Source organism: Canis lupus, chromosome 7, assembly GCF_011100685.1.
Source record: "Canis lupus familiaris isolate Mischka breed German Shepherd chromosome 7, alternate assembly UU_Cfam_GSD_1.0, whole genome shotgun sequence".
NCBI lineage: Eukaryota > Metazoa > Chordata > Mammalia > Carnivora > Canidae > Canis > Canis lupus.
Window position 1 is genome coordinate 73,780,033 of NC_049228.1, and position 23,927 is coordinate 73,803,959.

Sequence of the window (23,927 nt, forward strand, 5' to 3'; positions counted from 1 at the left end):
AGAGAGAGAGAGAGAGAGAGAGGCAGAGACACAGGCAGAGGGAGAAGCAGGCCCCATGCACCAGGAGCCTGATGTGGGACTCGATCCCGGGTCTCCAGGATCACACCCTGGGCCCAAGGCAGGCGCTAAACCGCTGCGCCACCCAGGGATCCCCCACTTTGTATTTAAAAAAAAAAATGGTACATAGCATTCCACAACTTACTTTCTTTTTTTTCTCTTTGCTCAACAGTATGTCCTTGAGATGCATCCACATTGGTAAAGACTCGCACTTTCTCAATGGTAGTTATTTGCTTGATTTAAATAAGCTCTCTTAGGTCTATAAAAATGAATTAAAATATCTTAATATTGAAAATTATAATGTGTTCAAATCTCTAAAATGTTCTAAATTGTTTTCAGCTGGCATGTGATCGGTATCCAGTCAGCTTGGGAAGTGTACTGGCAAGCTAGCTTGTTTTCATTGCATTCCCACATATGTCCTTCTACATGCTTCCCCCCAAATCCTGTCAGAGAAGACAAGACAAATCCAGACAATGAGGAACTGGACAGGTAGATATTAAGAACCAGCCCTGGGTATGTGGAGGCACGGGTTCATACCCCAAACACCTGCTAGTTCTGTGACCTGGGATACACAGCTGGACCACTTAGTCATTCAATTATATTCCTCCCGGAAGTGGGAAACAAACTTGTAACCATATCTTGGGTTCTCATGAGGATTAGATAAGCTTTTACAAAGAAAACACTTAGCCCAATGCAGGCCACATAGTAAGCATTCAATAAATGCCACCACCATGGTCCCCTTAGCAGAAAAATGTGCTTCTATTATATGTAGTTAATATAAAACTACCACCCTCAGCACACAAGCTTACTGAAGGCAAGCATGCTGGTTGGCATGACTGGCTATTTTCTGAGACTTTCTACCATCTCTCCATTATTCATTTGTTTTGTGTTCACTGGGATCTATTTGCAGCTACTAAATATTGTTGAGTTTGGTCTTTCAATTATGAAGCAAAAATTTAAAATTTCAATATTCTGCCAATTTACTACTTTCTCTCTAGTGAATATTTTAAAAATGTCTGACATCAGTGAATTTTCGGGGTAGTGCATTGGACCCCACTCTCCAGACCTCACCCCTGTCCTGCATCAGGGACACAACTTAATCTTTCCTCTGGAGAATCCCTGTTCACTTAAACCTAAACTCTTATTACAAATGCCTCACATGTAGCTTCTTTTCTTTGTCAATGATGAGCATTTTTTTCTACTTCTTTCCTTCTCCTCCAAGTTAAATCTCTAAGTTCCTCCTATAACATTTCATCCCTCTTTACACTTCCATATTGTGAGCTTTTGATCCTAATTTGCTGTCAACTGAGATGTTGCTGAATTGTTAACAGCTGTTCTTGTTTAGTTCGATATTAGTGGTTCCTTAAAACCAAATCTGTACATCAAAATTCTGGGTTTTGTTTGTTTTGTTTTGTTTTTTGTTGGTTTTTTTTTTGTTTTGTTTTGTTTTTTTTTTACAGAGAGCCTTAGGGACACGTAATCTTATTATTGAAAACAAAATAAGACAAAACATCTTTACATAGTCATACTGCTAATATGGCACTGATCTGGGCCATGACCAGGTCTTTTGACTGTAAGTCCAAACTGTTTTCCTCCAAGCTCCACTGCCTCCCTGAACAATGCTCTACAATTCCCAAAGGGGCATTTGTTCATGTCCACAGTGTGATATGTCTATTCTCATAATAAAAGAATAAGCCTTATTTCAAGCAAGCAGGATAGTGGAACTTAAAAGTGTCTCTAGAAGTTAAGGACTGAGATGTCAACCCAGCAAGTTTCCAATTAATGAGACTTTTATACCATAGTTTATTGACTATGGGCTTTACATATATTGTCTTAATAACTTTGCAGGAGGTAATAATTCTGTACAGATGAGGAAACAGCTTGCGTAAGGTAGCACGCGTGTCCAAGGTCACCTAACAGGTAGGTAGTTTGATTCATACTCATGTGAGTCTGACTTCAGAGTCCTCAGCCCCATTCTGCCTCTCTTAAATACCAGCACACATGCGACAATGCTGCATTGTGACATTTGTCATAATTTGTACATTTGTCCCCTTTCTGATCTCCATTGCACCCTCAGGCACAGCCCTACTTATTTGTATTCTTCATGTACATAGATGAAATATATGTATGGGGAGATAACATAAAATATTACAGTAGTTTATGGAAATAGACAAGATGAAAGGGAAAAGTAAAGCACCACACAAAGAATCCGTGATAATCCCCGAGGAAGGGCTTCAGCAAGAGAAAAATCTAGCTTGTTTTCCTAATTTCTGGTCATTAAATTACTTATCGTCCTGGATTCTCATGAGTCATACTTATAAATAGGACAGCTGCTACAGGAAAGGAGAAGAGGTGAGCAAGTACAGGAAAGAAGACGTCCCGGGCTGGCAGAGAGCAGAGGAAGCCAGCGCAGGAGGGATGGGTGCTCTGCTCAGCGCAGGAGGGATGGGTGCTCTGTTAGCGTGCTGCTGAGGGACACACTCCTCCTTGCCCAATCCAGCCCTGTTTCTGTGTGGAGGCAGCATCTTCCCCAGAGGGAGCTCTGCTGTTATTTAAGGACCCAACAGAATCAGCAGAAGGCCTACTTGGTCTTACCATTGGCAATGTGCAATTCCACCCATTCCATTTAATGTCTTAGACCTATAATTCTTTCATTTCAGATCGCAGAAGCAGAGATAGCACCATACACTTTCCACAGCATTTCAAGAGAAATATTTAAGCTTCTTGAGCTCCTTTGACTCTGTGCCTTGCACACCAAGCCCAATCCAAGATTCAAGAGATAGTATCAGGTTCAGGAGCATTAAGTTGCATGAAAATAGGGCACTGCATTTAGACGTTCTCCCTGGAGACTCTGGAGAGGTGATGTGAAATGGCATGCCTAAAGATAGAAGTTAATTGACGAACTTAAGATAGTTGACCAGAGCTGTAGATTAATTATTTGCTGTGATGGAGAAAGGGGGGCTACTGGATAGCTGTATTATTTTTAGATGTAAGGTCAAATGGAAAAGAAGTATAGGAAAGTAGTAGGCTTTTAAAAGGTGTTTTGTTTTGTTTTGTTTTGTTTTTTTGTTTTTTTTTTTTCCTTTGGACTGAGGTGGACACTCTGGCCAGCCAAGAGGTAAAAAGATAGGGTTTCTTCCTTCTCACATCAATGACGATCAGTTTCCAGTTCTTTCCAGGGTAGGAAAGGGAAGAATCTTGAATTAAATTCTTTACCTTTCTTACAGTCTTACACTTTTAAATTGTACCAATACTCAGAAATCTTTCATTTCCCATGTCATAGAGATAGGTGGTTTTGCTTTCCTAAGATTACTTCATGATAATCTTATAAATCTAGATAAAACAATGATAGAATCTATTTTATTCATCACATAAGAAGAGAAATAATGATTTAGAAGCTTTCATAATAGGATTCCTAGTATAGTTTCTCAAACTTTTCTTTATGGATAAAGTATGTATGTGCAAAAACTGAGTCTGTTTGAAGTGTGCATTTCCATGAGCCTTGACAGTTCTACACAGCCGAGAAACCACCACCACAAGATACAGAATATTCCCATCACTCTCAAAAGATTTCATCCTGTCCCTTTACAGTTTCCCCCTCCCTCCACCCACAGTCACAGGCAACCACTTTACTTGTTTTCCCCACAATTATTTTTAAGGCAGGCATTTGTTTGTATCCACTTCTAGCAAGGAGTAAGAAGTGGCTACAGGATTCTAAAGAAGTATTGGGATTATTTTGAAAGCCTTCCAGTGTCCATGTCATTCACAAGTTCACTAAAGTACTTTGTCTTTTTCATTTTTCTAATGCCAGGGTGCACAGAGAGGGCTGAAGTAAAGCAGATAGCTCTCGAGCATCTGAAGAAGGGGTGCAGTGAGGAGATCAGATAGGCCCTCTCTTTTCTCTGGTACATCCGACAACGCAGGTTTGATAGATACAAGTGTTAGCCTAAGTGTGTGTTCCTGGGGGTGGCGGAGAGAATGCGGGGCTACATCAGGTAGTTTCTACCTGTGTGGTTTCAGGTGAGTGATTCCACTTGCCCAGTAGTCTCTTTCGCTCCAGCAGTAAGGTGAGAAGGGAGAACTGAATGATCTCTTGTGTAACTCTTTCCCTAGAAAGCCATATCCCAGCAATGAAACTTGTGCTACGGTGTGTACCACCTATACATACATTGTATAGGCCATCTGTAAATATCCCAGAGGACAGATACTGTGTCCTTTTTATTTTCCTAATGCTAAATTGGACAGATAGGTCTGATTTGCAGACCCAGAGAACAGTCGCTATTCTTAAGCACTTTGAAAATATTTCTACATAAATTGTTGTAAACCTTTTCAACAGTTTGGAACAATGGCAAAAGGGTAAATAAAGCAGGTAATTAAGATGACACTACCAAAAAATGTGTGAACTAATTTTGATATACGAATCTCTGTTTAACTGTAAACAAGGCCTTTAAAACATCAGTGATTGGGTTGTTATAAGTCAACGTAAGCAACTGGAATAAGAAGAGAGAATAGAAATTTTGTAAAAGAAATATTTTATAGCTTTCCATATCTCTTGCAGAGATTGTCCTTTCACTGAGGTTGCCTGAGACAAACAGTTCAATTGTCTTTCTTGGCTCTTTTTAACCTTTCTTTTTTTGATTCTGTCACTGTGACCTTACTTTGAAAATTAAGAGGAAAATTCATAAAAATGTAAACAACATTAATGTCTCTGTATCTTGTTGAAAAATACTATTTTCCCTGAAGGAAGTATTATGTTTACTTTTTCCTTAAGGCTGCAATATTTTAACTCAGCCTCCGGGTCACTTTTATCTCAAGAGGCTTTGAAACCAATTAATACCAAAAAATAGAATTCTCTAAGACTTACTTTTGCAACTAGAAAAAAAACAGAAAAAGACTTGAACCCTCTCAAGTCTATCCTATTGCAAACTGATGACCCATTGAGGCAATTGTAACATTGTTCCAAGACAGTATATAACTATTATATCATCTACTTTCTTTTAATAAGGAAAAATATTCAGAGAAGAGGCAAGTCAAACTTGCAAAGTACTTTTCTGCTTTTTCAGTGATAATTCTACATTTTCTTCTAAGTCTTAACAGTTTTTAACTTTGGAGACATAAATCTTACAAATGTACAACTCAACTGTTGGAAGGTTTCTGATCCAGTGTGTGGGTTATATAACTTTTTTTCTTCTCTTGATGATCATCCGCTATCTCACAGGAAAAGTCAAGGAGGTCCACTTTGCAACTCATTATTATGAAATTTTTAATGGAATAAGACTTGAATGATGAAATTTGTGGATTTTTTTGGCAGCAGCTTCTTTAATGGAACCTAAAGAAGTCACAGGAGTTTTTTAAGAGCTTCAGTCTAAATCAAATCTGACTTTTTTTTTTTTAACTTAACCCATTCAGCAAACTAAAGACAATGAGAAATATATATTTTAATGGCAAAGTTGAACATTTTCTAACATTGTTTTGGAACATGAAAATAATGTCTGAACCTCAACCAAACTGATAGTTATTTGATTTACGTATCAGTTCTATGAATCTCTAGCTTTTATTTGTTCTCTCATTTAAAAGATAGTATGGACATATCATCCTCTAAAACTAACCACGTAGATTTTATTTTTCAATAGTCATATTAGTATAAATGGTGCTCATGCAGCAAAGTAGTATATTATTTCAGAAACTTAAACCATGTGTAATGTATGTATGTATATAGATATATGTAATATTGCTATATATACCTCACAGATAGCTTATAAACTTTTATACAAAGACATTTTAACCATGTATCTACGTTTCCTGTGCTTTTTAAAATCAGTCTTTCCCTGGTGTTAGGCAAAACCATTTTTCCAGGGCTGTGGAGTATATTCTAACTTTTTGGTTAAATTTTAAGCTTGTCCATCAACCCATTTTAGATGAGCTCCATTTCTTTCAAATCTTGAGCTTATAAACCTCTGCTAATTTGCATAGATGTTCATGCAATCTTAAATGTGAAAAAGATTAACAGTAGTGAATTGGAACTTGCTGGAAGAGGGGTCAGCTACTTTGGTTGGTTTGTTACCCATGGGAGGTGGGGAGGCAATGTCTCAGGTGTCGGGTCTCTTTAACTAACACCTCTTACCTCTGGGATTTGTCGGAGACAGACAATGGGCTCAGCCCGTATCAGCCAGCATGCTCCAAGTCAGACAAGCAGAAACACCAACAATGCCTTTATTCATGCTTCCACACACTAAGTAGGGGCAAAGGCACACTAAAGGTCAAGAGGGACTATAGCTATCAAGACAGACAAGCTCGAGTGTCACACTGAAGCCAAAACTTGTACCTCCTGCAACTGCAGCCACCAGGGCAGATCACCACGCCAACAGGGCCTCTGTGACCTCTGGAGACAGCTCTGTGCTGAGAGGCCTCAGGAGAGGCCTTGAAGACTTGAAGCCTTGATCCTCCAGTTCCTCGGCCGTGGGTGAGGCCATATTGTAAGCAATATTAAAAATGTCAAGAAAGAGAAGAGGTTCATTAGAAAATCAGGAAACTTAGCCCACGGTGGTCATATCCCTGAGCAATGTGCCTTGGATAAACAGAGTTTTGGCTTCCTGGAAGTCATGTTGCATCCACGATGAAACAAATCAATTAGATTCTTCATAGCACCATTATTGACTATATTTGCTATAAAATGTGAATATTTATGGAATACTCACTACAAAAAATATGACCTCCATGAGCTTTTGAGGTGTGTGTGTATATGTATGTGATTTGGAGTTTGTTTTGGGTTTTTTTTTTTTTTTTTTTGGTACATTGTTATTTCCCAAATGCCAAGCACAACATCTATCATTGGCACTAATAAATATGTGTTGAGTGAGTGATTGTTTGAAGGCCTGCCTATAGGCTCTAATATTTTACATATAGTATTTCACTTAAATTTAAGTGACTCAAATAACACAGGTACTATGCACGCCCCAGTTTACAGATGTGAAAACTAGTCACAGAGAAGTTAATTTGCCTAAGATCTCACAACTAGAGATGAAAGCCTTAGAATTCAAGCTAGCAGTCTGTTTGTGGAGTTTGTGCTTTCCATCATATGTACACGGACTCTCATTTTCTTAGCAAGTCATACATAACACTTATTTTATACAAAAACATAACCAACCTTATTTTGCTCCAAATATCTCATGACCAGACAGGTTTCCCTGCTTCTAGAATGCTTACTATAAATGCTCTGACACTTTGGAAATATTACCTTTCAGATACACCTTTCTTCTCTATCAGCCCCTTTGACTGCTTGTGTCTGGGACTCCAGTGAAGTTTGAATTGTCCAATCTGAAGAAGTTAGCTTATAAAGGCAACTGACAGACTTCGGAGATGGCCACATTTTCCATCCTGTGGGGAGTCCTGACTCTTACCTAGATCACCAACTTGTACTCATAATGGAAGATGAGTTGCTTTTCTTTTGGAATTTTGAATGAATTTGGCTCCAGAGGTGGATGCTATATTGGAACCTCTGGAGAATAAGTTCCTTCAGTTTCTGCTTACTTGGGGACTGTGTGCTGAGGGCCATAGACTGTTACAACTAATGAGCCAAAACCCTACCCTCAAGTGCTCACTGAGAGAAAGGGCAAATGGCTGAGCTTCCATGACTGTTCCCTTCTGAGCCAGTGGCAGTGGACAATAGATTTTTATAACACCAGGAGCTTGAATGAGGAGCTGGACTGAGACCATAGAGACAGCAGAGTGGCTATAAAGCAATGTGATTACTTTTGGCTGTGATAGGACTGGGCCATGTGAGCTGCAAGTGATAAACTCTATAATCCATTAGTGTTTCTCAATTTTATCCATTTTCCATAGGAGGATATGATTAGCTTTTTTTATTTTTTCTTAAAGAATTGCTTTCCCATTAAGATTGTCTTTTAAAAAGGTTTTATAATGGTCTTATTTGCAGTAAACTTCATTTATATCCTGAGAATGAAGCTTGGAATTGCAGCAAAATAATCCAGAATACCATGGAAGGAAAAGATTATAATCTACCTCCAGGACTTTTTTTAGGTAATAGTCAAGATATGCAGAAAGAGGAACAGGTTATTTTCACCCACAGAATTCATGCCCCATTGGAAACAATATGAACTGGGCAATAACATCAGCAATAACTATTTGTATTTTGGACATGTTCAATGCATAGATATTAGAGAAGAAAAATGTATTACAATTTACCAGTCCATAACCATTAAAATAAAGCACTCTGTCTGAAAGTCAGACTAAACTATTCTCCTCTATCTTATTTCACCCAACTGTCAAAAAATCCAGCAGGGTAATTTAGAAAGTTAAGCTAGAGAAGGGCTAAAGTTTATTCATGACTTCATGAAATAAATATTACAGGATACAGAGACAAAGAAGCATGTGTGTGCTTTAATCAAGATGCAATTGTTAGTGTATCAGAGAGAATATGCATTCTTGCCATCTGGAAAAGACAATATGAGGTGTGTAGGGAGCACCTGAGTGGTTTTCTGAGGAGCAAGTCCATAACTTCATCAGGCTTGCATGGATGGTCATAATTTATTAGGTTATGAATCATTGCTCTAGCAAAGTGTTGACTCTGTCCCACTATGACAACATTTACCTGCGAGTCATTTAGCTGGGATGTCTGAATGTGAGGACTAGATTCCAGCATCGTCCCCAGGGAGAGAGTCAGATCTGGATCCAGGGTGAAGGAGCTACACTTTGGAAGTAAACTAATCCCAAATGAGCCAACTAAGTAAACTTTTCAGGGCATTATTAAGCACACAGAAGAAAATGTTGTGGCCTATAAAATAAAGTTCATTTCCCTCACTTGATGAGCAGGTCGTTCTCAGAGATATCTCCAGGTGTCCTTTTGACGAACCCCTCCTCCCCCCAAGACAAAGAACAAAGAAGTTGAGAATGGAAATTAATTTTTTTCTCTCTAAGTACTATCCGCATGCTGCTTGGTCCCAGGGATTGTGACCCTCGTCTATAGATGAACAGATGCACCAAATGTTTGTCTAAACTATCGACTTTAAAAGGTAAGATATTCTGATATATGCTACAACATAGATGAACATGGAGGATATGATGCCGAGTGTAAGAAGTCAGATGTTATATGGCTCTGCTTGTATGAGGTATATCTAAAATAGTCAAAATCATAGGGACAGAGAGTAGAATGGTGTTTGCCAGGGGCTGAAAGAAGGGTGGAATGGAGAATTACTACTTAATAGGTAGAGTTTCAGTTGAACAAGATGAAAAGAGTTGGAAATTGATGGTGGTATTGGCTGCACAACCATGTGAATGGACTTCACGCCACTGAACTGTACACTTAAAACAGTTAAGATGGCAAATGTTATGTCTTGTGTATTTTAATACACATATATACACAAAAATAGAAAAAAAAAACACAAAACCATGGGGCCCACCTTAAAACCATCACATCAGAATCCCAGAGAACAGGGCTTGCACATTTTGTTAAAATTCCCCCATGTGATTATGACCTATAACTAAGGCTACAAATTACTGATTGAGAGTAGGATTTTTCATCTTGACACTATTAGAATTTTGGATCCAATAATTATTTATTGTGGAAGAAGGAGGCTGTCCTGTGCATAGTAGGATATCAAGCCGCATCCCTGGCTTCTACTCATGTGATATTAGAAGCACCTCCCCCTTCCTCAAGTTGTGATAATCAAAATTGTTAGACAATGCCAAAGGCCCACTTGGAGGGGACATGGGCTGAGGAGCAAAATCTCCTGGCTGAGAAAGACAAAAGCTAGTATTGATAAAGAAGCAAGTAATATTCTCACAGCTACTGCCCAGCCTCTGTACTTCAAGAGGGGAAATTCTGTCCCCTGAGGCTTGGTGCCTAGTGGACCAGTGGATCTTCTTTGGATCCACATGTCCCTGTCGGCTCTACCCCTGTACTAGTGTACTGGGAAGGTTCAGGTCAGGGCTGAGAGCAGACCTGACCAAACAAGTACTCGCAAATTTTCTCCCTTAGTGAGGGTGGTTTTTGTTTCATTCAATTTTGCTTTGTTTGCATTAAAAGGCAAGAATTTGACCTCTTCTTTTTCCTGGTTCAACTTTCATTTGGGGCTAAGAGGCTTCAGTATTATCTGATCATTAAAACATAAACAAGGTATAAGACAGTGTGTACATGTGTGTGTGTGTGTGTGAGATTGAGAGAGAGAGAGAGAATTTTGGGGTACACATCAATTAATTCTCAAAATAATCTTGTCATATATCATGCCACTTAATCCTCACTAAAACTTCATAAGGAAAATACTATTACTCTGATTTGACAGAAGAGAAAACTGAGGCTCAAAGATGTAAATATATAGCATCTAAATGGATCATGAAGGTGCTAGATGTTGTATCCAGAGCCCAATTCAAATCTGTCAGATTCCAAAGCCTATGCTTTCTTCAACCATAGCACATTGCAATGGTTCCGTTTAACCCGGAACTTTACTTGCATGGTCTGGACAGCGTATTGGTACCTCATCTGCTTCCACCTATTACCATTTGCTTCACCAGCATGTAGATCTAACATCCATTAAAAGATTCACTTCTGATCCTGTCAGAATGGCCAACAGATGGTATTTTCTGCTGAGAACCTATAGCCAGTCTGACTGACAGATTCGTCTTGCCAAGGCACAGGCATCAGTGACCACAACCATGCATCCATTTTGTAGCCCCCAAATGTCCCAGCATTTGATGGCACACACAGGGGTGTAACCAAACCCAGTAGTCATCCATCATTTAATCCATCCATTTGGCAGTACTTTCTCTTGCAAGAGCAAAAAGACCATCTTAGGTGTGTGAGTTGCTGACACTGAGAGTCAACCATCCCCGTGAAAGCGCTGGGGCACCCTGAGACTCCACCCGTCTGGAGCAAAAGCACCACATTTGCAGACACCTGTGGTTTGCCTAATTACATTTTCGCAAACCCTTGGAAACCAGTGAGCGCTTCAGCTGCACCACGCGTGTAGTCTAATGAGGTTTCAGAACCCTATGTTATGAAATTGTCACAGGTTATTTGTCAGGAAGTGGCTGCCTTGTGAATCTAGCAGACTGAAAATATGGGGGACCCACATTCTAATAGTAATTCTTAGTAAGTATAAAAAATAAACATGACTTCAATCACATGCAACAAGTAGTTGCTGAGCATTCATTTCATACGCCTCTGAGTTTCCCAGGTCTTTTTATTCCCCTGAGCACCCTGGAGGGATTGAAAAGCAAGAGCCTCTGCTACCTACGTCCTTAAATTTGAGAAAGATTTGATTCCCAATGAAAATGGAGATCTTACCTTGAAATGAATTGATCAGTATTGATTTCCTTTCCTTGTAGATGGATTAACTACCCTATGTTCTTATGCTGACCTTTTTTTTTTTTTTTACAAATTATTGTGTTCTTTGCATTCATTCCTTTTAAAGTGTATTTAACATAAGTATTATCACCCCTTGGTTATTAAGAGATGGATGATCTGGTGGGGGGATTATTCTTGCCTTTGGCTGGCAGGTTATGTTTCCTCCCTTTTTTTCTTTTTTTTTTTTTTTGGGCTCCTTGCTTCTTAATCCCGCTGTTGCTAATTATGAGTTCTCTACACCGACTGGAGCATTGCCACAGCATCCCAGTCTCTGCCTGGGCTCAGTAACACCTCCGTGGCCCAGGGAGTCTCCTGTCACAAGTGCCACCGGGCCTCATCTCAGAGCCAGGAAGCCCTCCCTGTATAGGCACTTCTTAGCTGCTAGCAGGTGGGGTTTGGAAATAAACTTGTACCATGTTTTGTCCTAAAACCACACTGCCTGGGGTTTATTGAACTCCCACTATTTACAAAGCCATCAATATAGAACTTCTCCAATCTTTGGGGGAAGGGTATCTCATTGTCTGCATTCCTTCTGTGGGCATCTCCTAGGTACTTGGGGTTTTCCTATTCTGCTCTAGGAATAACCCAGCCTGTATGCCAGAGAATAATTGCGTCAAATTATGATTACACGTTCACTATACAGAATTTGGAAAATGCAGGAAAATTAGCACACATACAAAATAAGTGTAATGACATGACCCAGCAGTAACCCCAGTTTTCAATCTCTGTGTATATTTCTATGTTTATTTTATGAAAAGGGATTGTAACTTAATACTGTTTTATTAACTGATTTTTAATTAACATATCTTATTATTTTCAATGACATGAAACCCTGCTAAGTAATGCATCATATGACTGTATCATTACATACTTAACAAATCAATCGCAGCCCATCTAGGCTAGTTCCTTCTTTTTATTACAAATAATGTGCAATATGAAAAGATTTTCAAGGGTATTTGTGCATGTCTTGTTATTCCCTTGTGATAAATTTCCAGACTTGGAATTGCTGCATAAAAAGGAGGCATATTTTAAGTGAGGACTCTCTTCTTGACCTGACTCTACCAATTCTGCTTCCCATGGCTAGATTTTCCTCATCCTGCATTTGTCAGCTCTGATACTTAGATCTTCCTCAGCAGAATTACATGAAAATTCCTGGGTGCCACCCCCATCCCCATTGCTGGAACTGCAGCTCAAGGGTCTGCACACCTGATCTTCCACAACGGCATTACGTAGGAACAGGACAGACAGGAGCCACCACTGGGCCTCACGTGATCAGTCACCCTGTGGAGTTAAAATGTACTGATTTGTTTCAATCAAGTATAATAGGACAGAAGACACAGAAATGATTTGTCATGAAGGAAGAAATTTACACTCACGGATCCCTATAACAAGAACGCACACTGAGTCACGCAGAGCCACGTGAGAAGCACCAGGTCCATCAGGAGACAAAAATGAAGGGAGCAGAGTGTGGTCTAGGGCCCATCTGGGGTTTTCCAGAGAAGGAATGGGGAAGGCAGGGTAGGTGCACTAAGTGAACTTAGGGTTGGATAGTTTGAATAATTTCAGTGGTCGCTGGGCTATACAGGGTTCTGGTTTCTAGTAATCTGGTAGCTGGTTCTGGGAGGCAAAAATGTCAGGGCAGGGGGAATATGATCATGACCTCCTTTGGAAATGAGGAAATAGATATTTACTGGAAGTGAATTAGAATCTTGCCAACCTCTCCAGCCTTGATTCTACCCCCTACCCCCAAATTTCCTAACCACTGGCACTAGGACTCGGCTTCTAGCAATGCCCACCAAAGTGGCACCTAACGGGGCCAAGACTCTGATAGATTCACTTCTGTGTCAGTTGACCCAACATCAGGCACAAAGAAGCTAAAATATCCAAGCCCGAAGCAGGTTTGCTGAGTTTTGTGCTCTATATAAAGAGGTCTCCTGGGGGAGAGACTGAAATTCTTGGCAAGATGATATTTATGAATTAGCTATGAATTTCAAATATCCCTGCATCCGTATCACTTCATTAGTATGGAATCAAAAATTCTAATTATGGAGTAAATGTTTTTGAAAGGGGGAGAGAAAAAGAGTTTTCACCACAATCCTTGTTATTTCTCTTGTATAGGAAAATCTAAAATTGGACCAAAAGGAAACGGGACTATGAGCTTCCAGCATTCTCCCTGTGACTGGATTACTCCATATTATTATTTCTATTCATAGTTTACATTGCTTTTGTAGAGCTGTTATTACTGGAAACAAAAACACGACAATAACCCTTTGAAATCTTTTCCAGCAAGTTCTCTAAAGAGGTAGGCCTCTTCCCATCTCATCGCAATTCTTTTCTAAGAGGTCAGCTAATTTTTCCTTTTAAAATCATTGATATTTAAATCTGCTCTTTCTTTAATAGTCACTTGCCAAGAATTGTCAAATCTCGTTTTGAGCACGGAGGTAAAAATGTCCTTATCCGTTGTTGAGGAGGCAAGTGTTCTCTGTCATCCCGCGGGGAGGTGGCGGCCCCTAAACCCGCGTGGGCCGCCCCCTGGGCTACTTCTCGCTCACCTGCCTGCGCTCAGGTGTGAGCAGCAGCGGAGAGTTGCCTGTGTGACAAGGCGACAGCCCCAGGCCCGGCAGAGACACCAGTAGCACAGCAGCAGGGACGTTTGCTCCTCGTTAGCCTTTCCAGAGCTGCGGGGCTCAACCACCAGGTCTTTTTGTGGACAGGCAACAGGTACGCGGACCTCACAGCCTGCAGCACCCGTGGTGCTTCCAGAGAACTCCATACTCCATGCGCCCCGTTCGCCGTTGTCGCTTGCGTGCCAGGCAACCCTGGCCGTTTCAAAGGCACAGACCGCACAGGCCCGCATTTCCTTCCTGAGGCCCCAGACATCTAGTGCCTGCTCGGTTCCAGCCACGTGGGCAGGGTGCTGGGCTGGAGCCCTCCCCCCCCCCCACTTATCCCCTGCATGTAAATCAGCCTCCCCCCTCTCCCAGGAGCAGCAGAGACCCATATAAAGCAATCTCCTGAAGCTGGGTTTGCTGTAGCAATGTCCTTGTCAGAGCTCAGTTTCTCTTGTCTCTTTGTACGCCCAGTGAAAAATTCTGGAACAGTAGCCCCAAGAAAGCTTTTCTTCCCCCCTCCCCCGCCAGCGCTCCTGCGGATGGGGGCGCCTTCTGAGGCCTGCGCCGGCCCCTCTGCTCCTTTGATGGCCCGGGAATGTACATTCCTGTCTATTTCAGCTGCGCTCCCTCTAAAGGCGTTTTCAAAAATGTTAACTGCTGAACTCTAGCCAGCGTGAAGCCGTTTCATTTTGCTTCAGCCAGACTCTCAATACTAAAGCTCCCACAAAGACATTCACACTGTGTTTTAGAAACGAGAGAGAAACACAAGTTTGAGAACACTTTGCAGGAGTGAAATTGCGATCTTTGCAGCAGCCGTTTTGACTTGTGTTTGGAATGAGTCAGTCGCAAGATAATGCGAACTGGATTCAATGGCAGAAAATGGTACGAAAAGGCCCAGATACACCATTATTCAGTGTTTCTGAAACGGCATGGAGAGAGCTTTTAGCAGGATCTACCCCTGCTTACAAAATGTGTACACCTTTGCCAAGAGGAAAAATGTGAGAGCAGATTACATCTTCTGTCTGAAGTGACAGTCCCTTTCTTTACTGTCTTCGTGATATTTGGCTCAGCAAGCACCAGCAGCGGCATGTCAGCTGCTTGTTCTACAATGAAGAATGCTCCGCACACATTGCGGTTGTAAGTAGGTAATCAATCTCCCATGTGGGCAAAAAGGGAGTGATCTCCCAAATCTGTATAGACCTTGTTTCTCTGTCTCCTTTGAAAGATTCTATGTGCTCAGAGAAATTTCTGGTGCTCATCTGTAGCATATGTGGAAAAGCACGCACATGGAAACGGAACGCATATTATCCAAAAACGTTGTGACTACACCAAGCGAGACTCAGGGGACTGAGCCCCGGAGGGAAGAAGGGAGAAAGCTCTTCTTCGGGGAGCTGGTTTGCTGAAATATTTTGTTTCCCATCTTATGGTTTGGGAGCAAAACCTGATTGCAGGAAGGAAGCCTCCTTTTCTGGAGCTTGCTTGTCTGTAGTCTTGCAAGTGCAGAATAATTTCTGTAATTTGTTTTTTGGGGAACTGAGCATCAAAGCCTGGGACACGTAGCTTTTGCAGGCATCTCTGGAAAGGAGGCGGGGCTGTCCAGGGCTCTTTGCCTCTCTGTCATCTTGGCCACCCAACCAGGGTGGCCCACAAATCCTTTCTGATCTGACATCCTTATTATTTTATATTTGTTTGGACTCCGGCTAGTTTCTGTGCTCCCAGGGAAGCAGCTCTAAGGAAGTACGTATCCGTGCCTCCAGGAAGTAAAGCAGGAACTTGCGCGTTGGACAAAGGGTCTGAATATGAGAACAAAAACAAAAACCCCAAACACATGTTTTCTAAAACTGTGTGGTTGTGATGCTCTCCATTATGGTTGCTCAGGCCGCTTTTTTTTTTTTCTTTTTCCATATATGTTACTCATCACCAACGTGTTAGACAATCGTGTCATTTTTTGAGGAGTGCCTTAAAATTTTTTCAATTTAACAAATGATCAATATTTAAGTAATTAGATGAAACCAGTCATGCATTTTCTGTCAGTTGAAAGACACATGGTTAAATAAAGGAGGTTTTCTCTAGGCCGTTTAGCAAAGGGCATCATTTCTAGTTCAGGAAGTCACAGCCATTCACATTCCGTGATAATATCGTTGGGTGCAGCTCACTCTCCGGCTGGTGCACATTGCAGGGTGCCCCGTTAGTGACTTGGGCTCTGCTCTGAGCTGGGAGAAGAACACTCACGGTGCAGAACAGCAGCTTTGCTCGGCTGAGCCCGGCCGGAGCCGCCATCAGGGGCTCAGATGGGATCAATGCACGACTTGCAGCTAGTGATAGAGTTTCAATTCTGTATCCATCATACTTCAGTAAGAACAATTATAACAGGATATACTGGTAGAAGTATGCAAAGGTCAAATGATGTTTGACTTACAAGCACGAACACCTGGGAGCTAGGGATAATTTTAAGTTCTTAAGCTCACAGAAATCAAAGTGAAATCATCCAGTTGCTTATTTGAAGGTGTGATCATATCAACATAGCTTGTTATAATTTTTTAAGTTCAGGAAGTCTTGTGTGTTGTCATAACAACCCAAACAACAAACACTACTACATAGTTAAGTGTCATATGTCTTCTATTTGTTTGTATTATTTTGTTTTGTTCTTACGCATGTGGGCAGAGCATGTATACCTGGAATAAAAGTGACTGATTCGCTTTAATTTTTTTTTTTAAAGTTTCAAAGTGTTCGGCAATGGCTAGGAGAGACTCTTTTCATTTACCAACTTGCTCATGTCACCCCTAAACCCCCTTTCATGTTGCCTGACTTGGTTTAAATTTGGAATGGTATAAAGACAAAGGAGGGAAACAAAAGCAGTATGTCTAATAATTGGATTGTATTTTGACAAGTTAATTCTCCACAGATATCTGGGCTGCCAGTCTAGCTGCTACCTGGCTTCATTTCACAATACAGTCTTACGGGCTCCTTACCAGGAAGATCCTTTTTAAAGACAAAACAGAGTGTCATCTTATATCAGAAGAAGGAACTACCTGTCTCTCAAAGTTGCTTTCTGTGTGGACAAAGTTGCTACATCCAGTGTCTGAAATACCAGACAGGATTAGGAAATTAATAACTTAATAAATTAATAACTTTTTATCTTACCAAGAGAGGATGTGATTGTGAACGGCTTCCCAATGCTTAATTTTCAGCGCTCTAAATGGAATTTAAGCTGCAGGCAATAAATCAGTGACACCTTTGATTCATTATAGATAATCAAGAGGAAGCTCTTCTGATTATCAGTGCTAGCAGATTCATAGCTCCTCATTTTCTTCAAACATACACGATCAGTCAAAAGGAGGGACTGGCCAGTGGCAGAGGTGGGGTAGTGGTAGGTGGTAGGTAACAGCCGAGTGTCCTACCAGAAGCCAGATGCTTTAGGTCTATTCCAATGCAGCTCTACATAGTAGATGTCGTACCTGCCAGGGCGTGGACTGACTACATTTGAGGCAGGGTGATGTGGGCAGGTTTTCACCTTCTCTGGGAAATGAGGGTATGATGCTACCTACCTTCAAGGCTTTTTTTTTTTTTTTTTTAAGATTTATTTATTTGAGAGTGCATGTGCAAGAGCAGGAGTGGAGGAGGTGACGGGAGGAGAAGCAGACTCCCTGCTGAGCAGAGAGCCCGATGTAGGGGCTCGATCCCAGGCCCCTGTGATCACGACCTGAGCCGAAGGTAGATGCTTAACCTACTGAGCCTTCCAGGTACCCACTCCTGAGCTTGATGAAACCTATCGCACTGAGCGTAGGGCCTGGCACAGTCTGCTCTCGGGATGAGAGGTCTGGCAGTATCACTGTGGAGGAGAAATGGCAGCTCAGAGGGATAAGGACACCTTCCAGGAGCTGCTCAGTCAGCAGATAGCAAACTTCAGGTCCCAAGCCAAGCCCTTCTGACCTCAAGGCTGGCCTCTGCACCCAGGGGCCCTTGCTCCCTGAGGTCCACAGGCCCTTTCCCATCTATTTCAGGGATTTACACTGCTCTTTCTAGACTCTGCACCTTCTCCTTGAGAAAGGACATGATGGAAACTCATGCAGATAGAGGCCAGGGATTTTCGTTTTAGGGACATGGGCTTATTGTTTTGGGGTCAGGTTTTGTTTTTTGGGGGGGATTTTTTTACCCCAAAAGATGCTCTAAATTATTATAGTTGGACTGTCCTTTCCACATAGAAACGTGGGTTTTGTTTTTGTCTGATTCTGTTTGTCCTGACCAAAGCAAGGCCTTAACTAAGCAGTGCGCCATCGGCTTGCTCAGGCCTTGGCCCTAAATTAGAACACATAGCCCCTGTGTCAAAAAGACCATGGGGAAGGTCACCTGCCAACAGGCTTTCCGAACATGAGACTTTCTGCTGGAGAGAGTCAGCAGAGTTTGTTGCTGGAGCACAAACATAGGCTCTGTAAGCTGGCAAGTCCCTGGGCATGAGATTTGAACCCTAGAGCAGCCCCACCTTTCCTATGAGTCCCTTCCTTTTCCTGGCCTTGACTGGAAGCACCAGTGGTTCCCACCATGGAGAAGGAAGATGTCCCTGACAATGAGAGAGCTTTCTCGTTTTCTCCCTTTGCAGATCAGTCTCATTGGCTTCTTTACTCATTGGACTCACCGATGGCCAGCCTGATAGCAAGTCCCGCAAAGAAGGATGCAAGAAGGAAGCAAAGGAAATATTAGTTCAATGCAATAGACTCGTATTGAGTCCCTGCCCTATGTGGACCAGACACTAAGGACAGAGGTGCATGAGTGAGCCAGCTCATCAGAGACTTACAGTAATATATCCGAGAAGAGGAGGGATCCAATCCTGGGAGAAGCAAGTGAGGACACCTGTGAGCAATAATTTTTCAAAATGTTTTTAAAAAATATACGAACTTATAAGAAAGCTGGTTTCTGATTGGAGCGATGATGGGGAGGAAGAGCTAGGATCAGGTTCCTGGAGAGAGTTATGGGTGATGAGAGGGCCCGTGAAAGCCCACCTTAAGCCCAGTCTGGAGCTTGCCTTCTGCCCCTACCTTGCCTTCAGAAGCACCTGCTGCTGTCTGACCACAAGGTAGGGGCCAACGGCCACCCTCTCCTCATGGCAGCCCCTCCTCCACATCACAGAGAGACTCCAGTAGGCGCTGACACTCAGGCCTTCCTTAGGTCATGTCCCCAGAAACCCCTTCATCCTATCCGCTGAGTTTTTTTTCTCCAGGCTCCTATGGACTTGTACCGAACTGTAACTTCTCCTGCAACTCTTTGAAAGTTCAGGCTCTGCTAAGGTTCTTGCTCCTTTACCTCCAGGACACTCCACAGAATAGCAGAAATACTATTTTCCATTGGTTCTCAGATCCATTTCTACTTCTTCCCATTTTCACATAGTCACATCCCTGAAAGCAGGGTGTGCTTGAGTGTTGATAGCATTTTACAATTAGAACTGGCAGCAACTTTTTAAATTAGTGGCACATAGAATAATGGCACATTCTACAATTAGCAGCATCCTAGATTTAATCAAATACAGCAGATTTGTAGATGCAAAGCAGTGCTTGGGCAAAGGGGTGGCACCCCCATCACTGGTACAGAGGATCCAGATCCCAGCATAACTGCAGGTCAGGGTCATGTGCTACCTCCCCACCCCCCGAACATATGAGAACCTCTGCATGGCAACCGATATTTCCTCTTATTTCCAGAGGAATTGGGAGCGTGAGAGTCAAAAGACTTTCACAGTTCTCATTACACAAAGGGGGAAGGCTGCTGTCTAGACATAGACTATAATTACTATTATTATTTAAAGTCACTGAAATGCCTGAATTGAAGAAAAGAGCAAAAGGGCTCATATATGCCAAAAGCCCTATTATGGTCCCCAGTAAACACCTCCCTGTTTCATGTGACATCCATTCCACCCTTCGTCGGGGAAGCTGATAAAAGAAGCTACCAGAATCTCAGAGAAGTTTGTGGTTGATATAACCCATAGACAGTATTTCTACAGTAAGCTATTTTTTAAAGTGCTCTCAATTTAGTTAACTCTAAGGTCAATTAAAGTCTTGAAATGCCTATGCAAGGCAGCCCAGCATGCTGAGATGAGCAAAGAACTTGTCAGTATTGCACTACATTTTTGTAATTGTCACCAGATCCTACAGAATGCCCCTGCTTTTATATTTTAAGAAATACAACATATGATTCATACTTAGATCTATGTTGGTCAAGGCACAACATTTGAAAAGCAACCATAAGGCTGTGGCAGTGTATATAAACACTGCAAACTGCTTCTGAAAACAATTTGACTTCCAACATTTTCTATTTAGCTGACTTTAATCGTATTTATCAACATATTTGCTCTTCTTACTAACATCTGTCTCCTCCTGCTTCTCTCAACTGCAAAAACACCTTCCTTTGTGGGAGGATTGGGGATCTGTGTGTAGGTCTGTTGAACCCCAGAGTGGAGTTGGTCCCCTGAGTCATTGAAATGAGTCACCATTTGACTCGTTTCAGCCATGGCATCTCTTCCAGCCACAGCTGTGACCTACTGATCCCCACCTGCAGGTAGGGCCACCCTCATCTCCCCAGGACCATCCAAATCGAAAATGACACATACGTCAGTCTTCGAGGACCACACTGTAGTCAGACTCCTACCAGGGTGCTCTGGGTCACTACTAAGGCCCAGCGTGGCCCGGGCCCCGGGCTCACCCTGTGCCTCCCACTCTTCTACGTGAAACGTGGGTTCCTGGTGAGTTGCCTCATTGCCTGTGACTCCTGAAAGGACCTTTACTTTCCCGCCTCTACTCCGAGGGCCTGAGCCTCTCTCTCCTAATCCCCAGCTGGATGGTGGGGATGGCTCCCTCACACAGATCTGCCCAAAGCCATTTGTGGCCTCACTTTCTTGAGGATTCCCTGCCCTGCATCCTGCTGCTACTGTTCCTCTCCACCACTTAGGACCCTGTGCTATGCCATCTATGTCATCCAAACCACACTCTTCTTAATTGGGTACTGTTTACCTTAATTGCCACCAACATTCCAGCCATTCCAGAGATGCATACTAGCCTGCTAGATCGATGCTTTTTTTGATAGCACCTGGCACCTGGTCTGTCCTTCAGTCGCTGTCCTCAGCCTTCTCATTCGGCTTCACGTAGCTTACCATGCCTCGTCGATTCCAGAACTATGACCCTTTTGCTAAAGGCTAGGCTCTCACCTAGAATGCCTGGCCATCTCTCCTATCCCCCTCCATCCTTCATGTCTGAGTGCACAATTCACTTCTGTGTTTCTTGTTCATTTCATTCTTCATAACTTTCAGTAGGAACCCATCACACGATTTATTAAATGGGTTGGACAGCAGCATGGGTCAGACCTAAGGTAGCCAGGATACACTGAAGGCAAAAGAGGAAACTGAGGCTGCATGTGGGAGCTGTCAGAAGACCACACCAGGTGGGCAGGACTCTAGCCCGTGAAACAAAGGGAAGATCAAGAGGGCTGGAGTAACTGATAGAAAACCAAGGGACCCAAGTATGGAAAAGAAGGCTACAGGGTACTATTCAATGGGAACCTTAGCAAGAAACCAGCAAATCCGGAAAGGATCATCTCCATTCAGTGATCTCTGAACCTCCTGAGTTCTTGACCAAGTATGACATGGTCAGTCTTGATCAGTACAACATGATGTGTGTCCCAGGGGCTGAGAATATGGGTATCTGAGACTCTGGGCTGGTGTCTGCTTTTGCAGTGCTCTGGTCTAGAATTTCCCAGCCTGCACTGCACAGAGCAGTCTTCATGAGACAGTCTAGGTGTGCCAGGTCAACTGAGTGCCATGATAGGATGATGTCTGGGCAATGCTGCATATTCAACATTCATGTGGTGTTTGGATGCTCTCTCTATCTGATTATGAAATTGCCTGCATATCACTTGAAGTATTTCCCAGAGATGTGGTTCTGTACACTCTATTATTTCACCGTTTCTAGAATCTGGAATCCCATTCATATTCATGTCTTAGGAGTTTCCAATTTCAGGTATCAATTTGCCCCAAAATTTAAAATTTTTATTTCTTTCATGTCCCATTTAAAAGGGTAAGTATTTACTCTGTTTATGAGAGTGTAAATTAGCACAAACATTCTGGAGGGCAATTTGGTAATATCTAGGGAAGTTAAAAATGCCCAATCATGTCTCTAGCCACCCTAAAATTTTGATGTTGAAGCTTTAACCCCTAATGAGGACCTAATGAAGTCATAAGAGTAGGGCTGTAATCCTGTAGGATTGTGGCTTGTAAGAAAAAGAGAGAGAGAGAGAGAGAGAGAGAGAGAATGAGAGAGATCTGTCATGTGAAAACACAACAGAAATGTGGCTGTCTGCAAGTCAGGAAGAGAGCTCTCACCAGAAAAGTGACCATGCTGGCCTCATCGCCAGCTTCTGGCCTCTAGAACTGTGAGAAAATTAATTTCCATTGTTTGAGCCTCCCCAACAGTATGCAGTATTTTATTGTATCAGCCTGAGCAGACCAAGACACCTACAATATAGAAATTTAGAAATTCAAGTTCTAGGTATGTGAACAAGAGAAACTTTGAATGTGAGTCCAAGGAGTCCTGTACAACAAAAATGGAAACCCAACTAACTCTTCATAAATAGAGGAATAAAGGAATACATTATCTTATATTGATAAATAGAACACTATAAAGCAGTTACAAATAGCCAATCTACAAATCTGCAGGTGCCATGTAACTATATCTCAATCTTTTTGCACAAAGTAAAAAAAGTCAAGTTGCACATGGACATGTCAAATATGGTAGCAGCTGTACAAACCTTAGAAACACAAATCATCTTAACTGCATAAATATGCATACAAATGCATATGAAAATAAAAAAACATGGTGGAAAAACCACCAGTTTCAAAACAGTGATTCACTCTGAGATGAAAGGGAAGTGATAGAGGTAGGGGTATCACAAAGGCCTCAGTTGTATATGTATGCTGTTTATTTTTTATAGGTGGGTTGATCCATCCTTGTTTCCTCCCATTTACTCTTAAGATCAGTCCAGTCCCTATTTTGCCCTGATCACAACAATGAAACAGCTCTTGTGAAGGTATCCAACCACTTCTATTGACACTTCTTTGTCCACATTTTACTTGACTTTAGTGAGATTAACCCCTTCCTTCTTGATAATCATTCTGTCACTTAACTTCTGATGTCATTTACCTCTTTTTTAAGTTTCTGTCTTAGCTCCTCCTCAGCCAATAGTACAATGTCCATCCATCATTCCTGGGTTTCCTCTACTTTACCTAGCATGTGTCTCCAGATATTCTCATGCCATCTACATGTTAATGACTCCCAAAGGCATACATCTGTCCTTGAGCTCTACTCATATCTACTGTCAACTTGGCATTCTGACTTGGATGTCTACTAAATATTTCAAATTTAATGTATTCTAAACTGAGCTTCATGCTCTGCATGCAACCCTAAACCTCTTTATCTCTTGAGCTCCTACACCATTCCCTTCCTCCAATATTCTAGGGACTGTGCTTGATTTCTGTCTTCAACTCACTCCACTAATGTATTACCAAGTCTGGTAGGTACTACCTTGATTTTTCCCCATCTCCACCATTTCTTGCATGGATTAATGAGCTAGTCAATCCTCCACTGGTCATCTCTGCTTTCACTCTTGCTTGTCACTTTCCACAAGTGGATTAAGGAATCTTTTCCATTTATGCCTGTTTCTGGATCTTAAATATTTCATGATAATAATTCATTTTGTCTTTTAAGTTTAAATGCAATTTGCCAACATATAGTATATCATTAGTTTCAGATGTAGTTTTCAAGAATTCATCAGTTGCGTACAACACCCAGTGCTCATCACATCACGTGACCTCCTTAATGCTTGTCATCTAGTTACACCATCCCCCCACCGACCTCCCC

At 41.9% G+C, this 23,927-nt stretch overlaps 2 long non-coding RNA genes across 42 annotated transcripts in view; one reads left to right on the forward strand and one right to left on the reverse strand.

Annotated features, from left to right (window-relative positions):
• LOC119872613 overlaps positions 1-14,357 on the reverse strand; it is a 45,179-nt gene extending 30,822 nt beyond the window's left edge. For 3 of the 6 annotated variants that reach the window (XR_005362636.1, XR_005362637.1, XR_005362638.1), the window contains exons 1-3: positions 6,182-8,257; positions 5,199-5,386; positions 203-316 (exon numbers count right to left, since the gene is read on the reverse strand). This is a non-coding gene — a long non-coding RNA (uncharacterized LOC119872613). Of the gene's footprint in view, positions 1-202; positions 317-5,198; positions 5,387-6,181; positions 8,258-12,191; positions 12,701-13,971 lie in introns of those variants that run through there. The other 3 variants (XR_005362634.1, XR_005362632.1, XR_005362633.1) reach the window with 3 other exon arrangements.
• The window catches only part of LOC119872612, an 85,995-nt gene that overhangs the window by 32,671 nt on the left and 29,397 nt on the right, over positions 1-23,927 (forward strand). For 21 of the 36 annotated variants that reach the window (XR_005362642.1, XR_005362641.1, XR_005362640.1 and 18 more), the window contains 5 exons: positions 230-279; positions 397-546; positions 1,906-1,977; positions 7,302-9,089; positions 18,632-18,884. This is a non-coding gene — a long non-coding RNA (uncharacterized LOC119872612). Of the gene's footprint in view, positions 1-229; positions 280-396; positions 547-1,905; positions 1,978-6,397; positions 6,534-7,301; positions 9,090-13,537; positions 13,722-17,609; positions 17,746-18,631; positions 18,885-23,927 lie in introns of all 36 variants that reach the window. The other 15 variants (XR_005362655.1, XR_005362660.1, XR_005362667.1 and 12 more) reach the window with 13 other exon arrangements.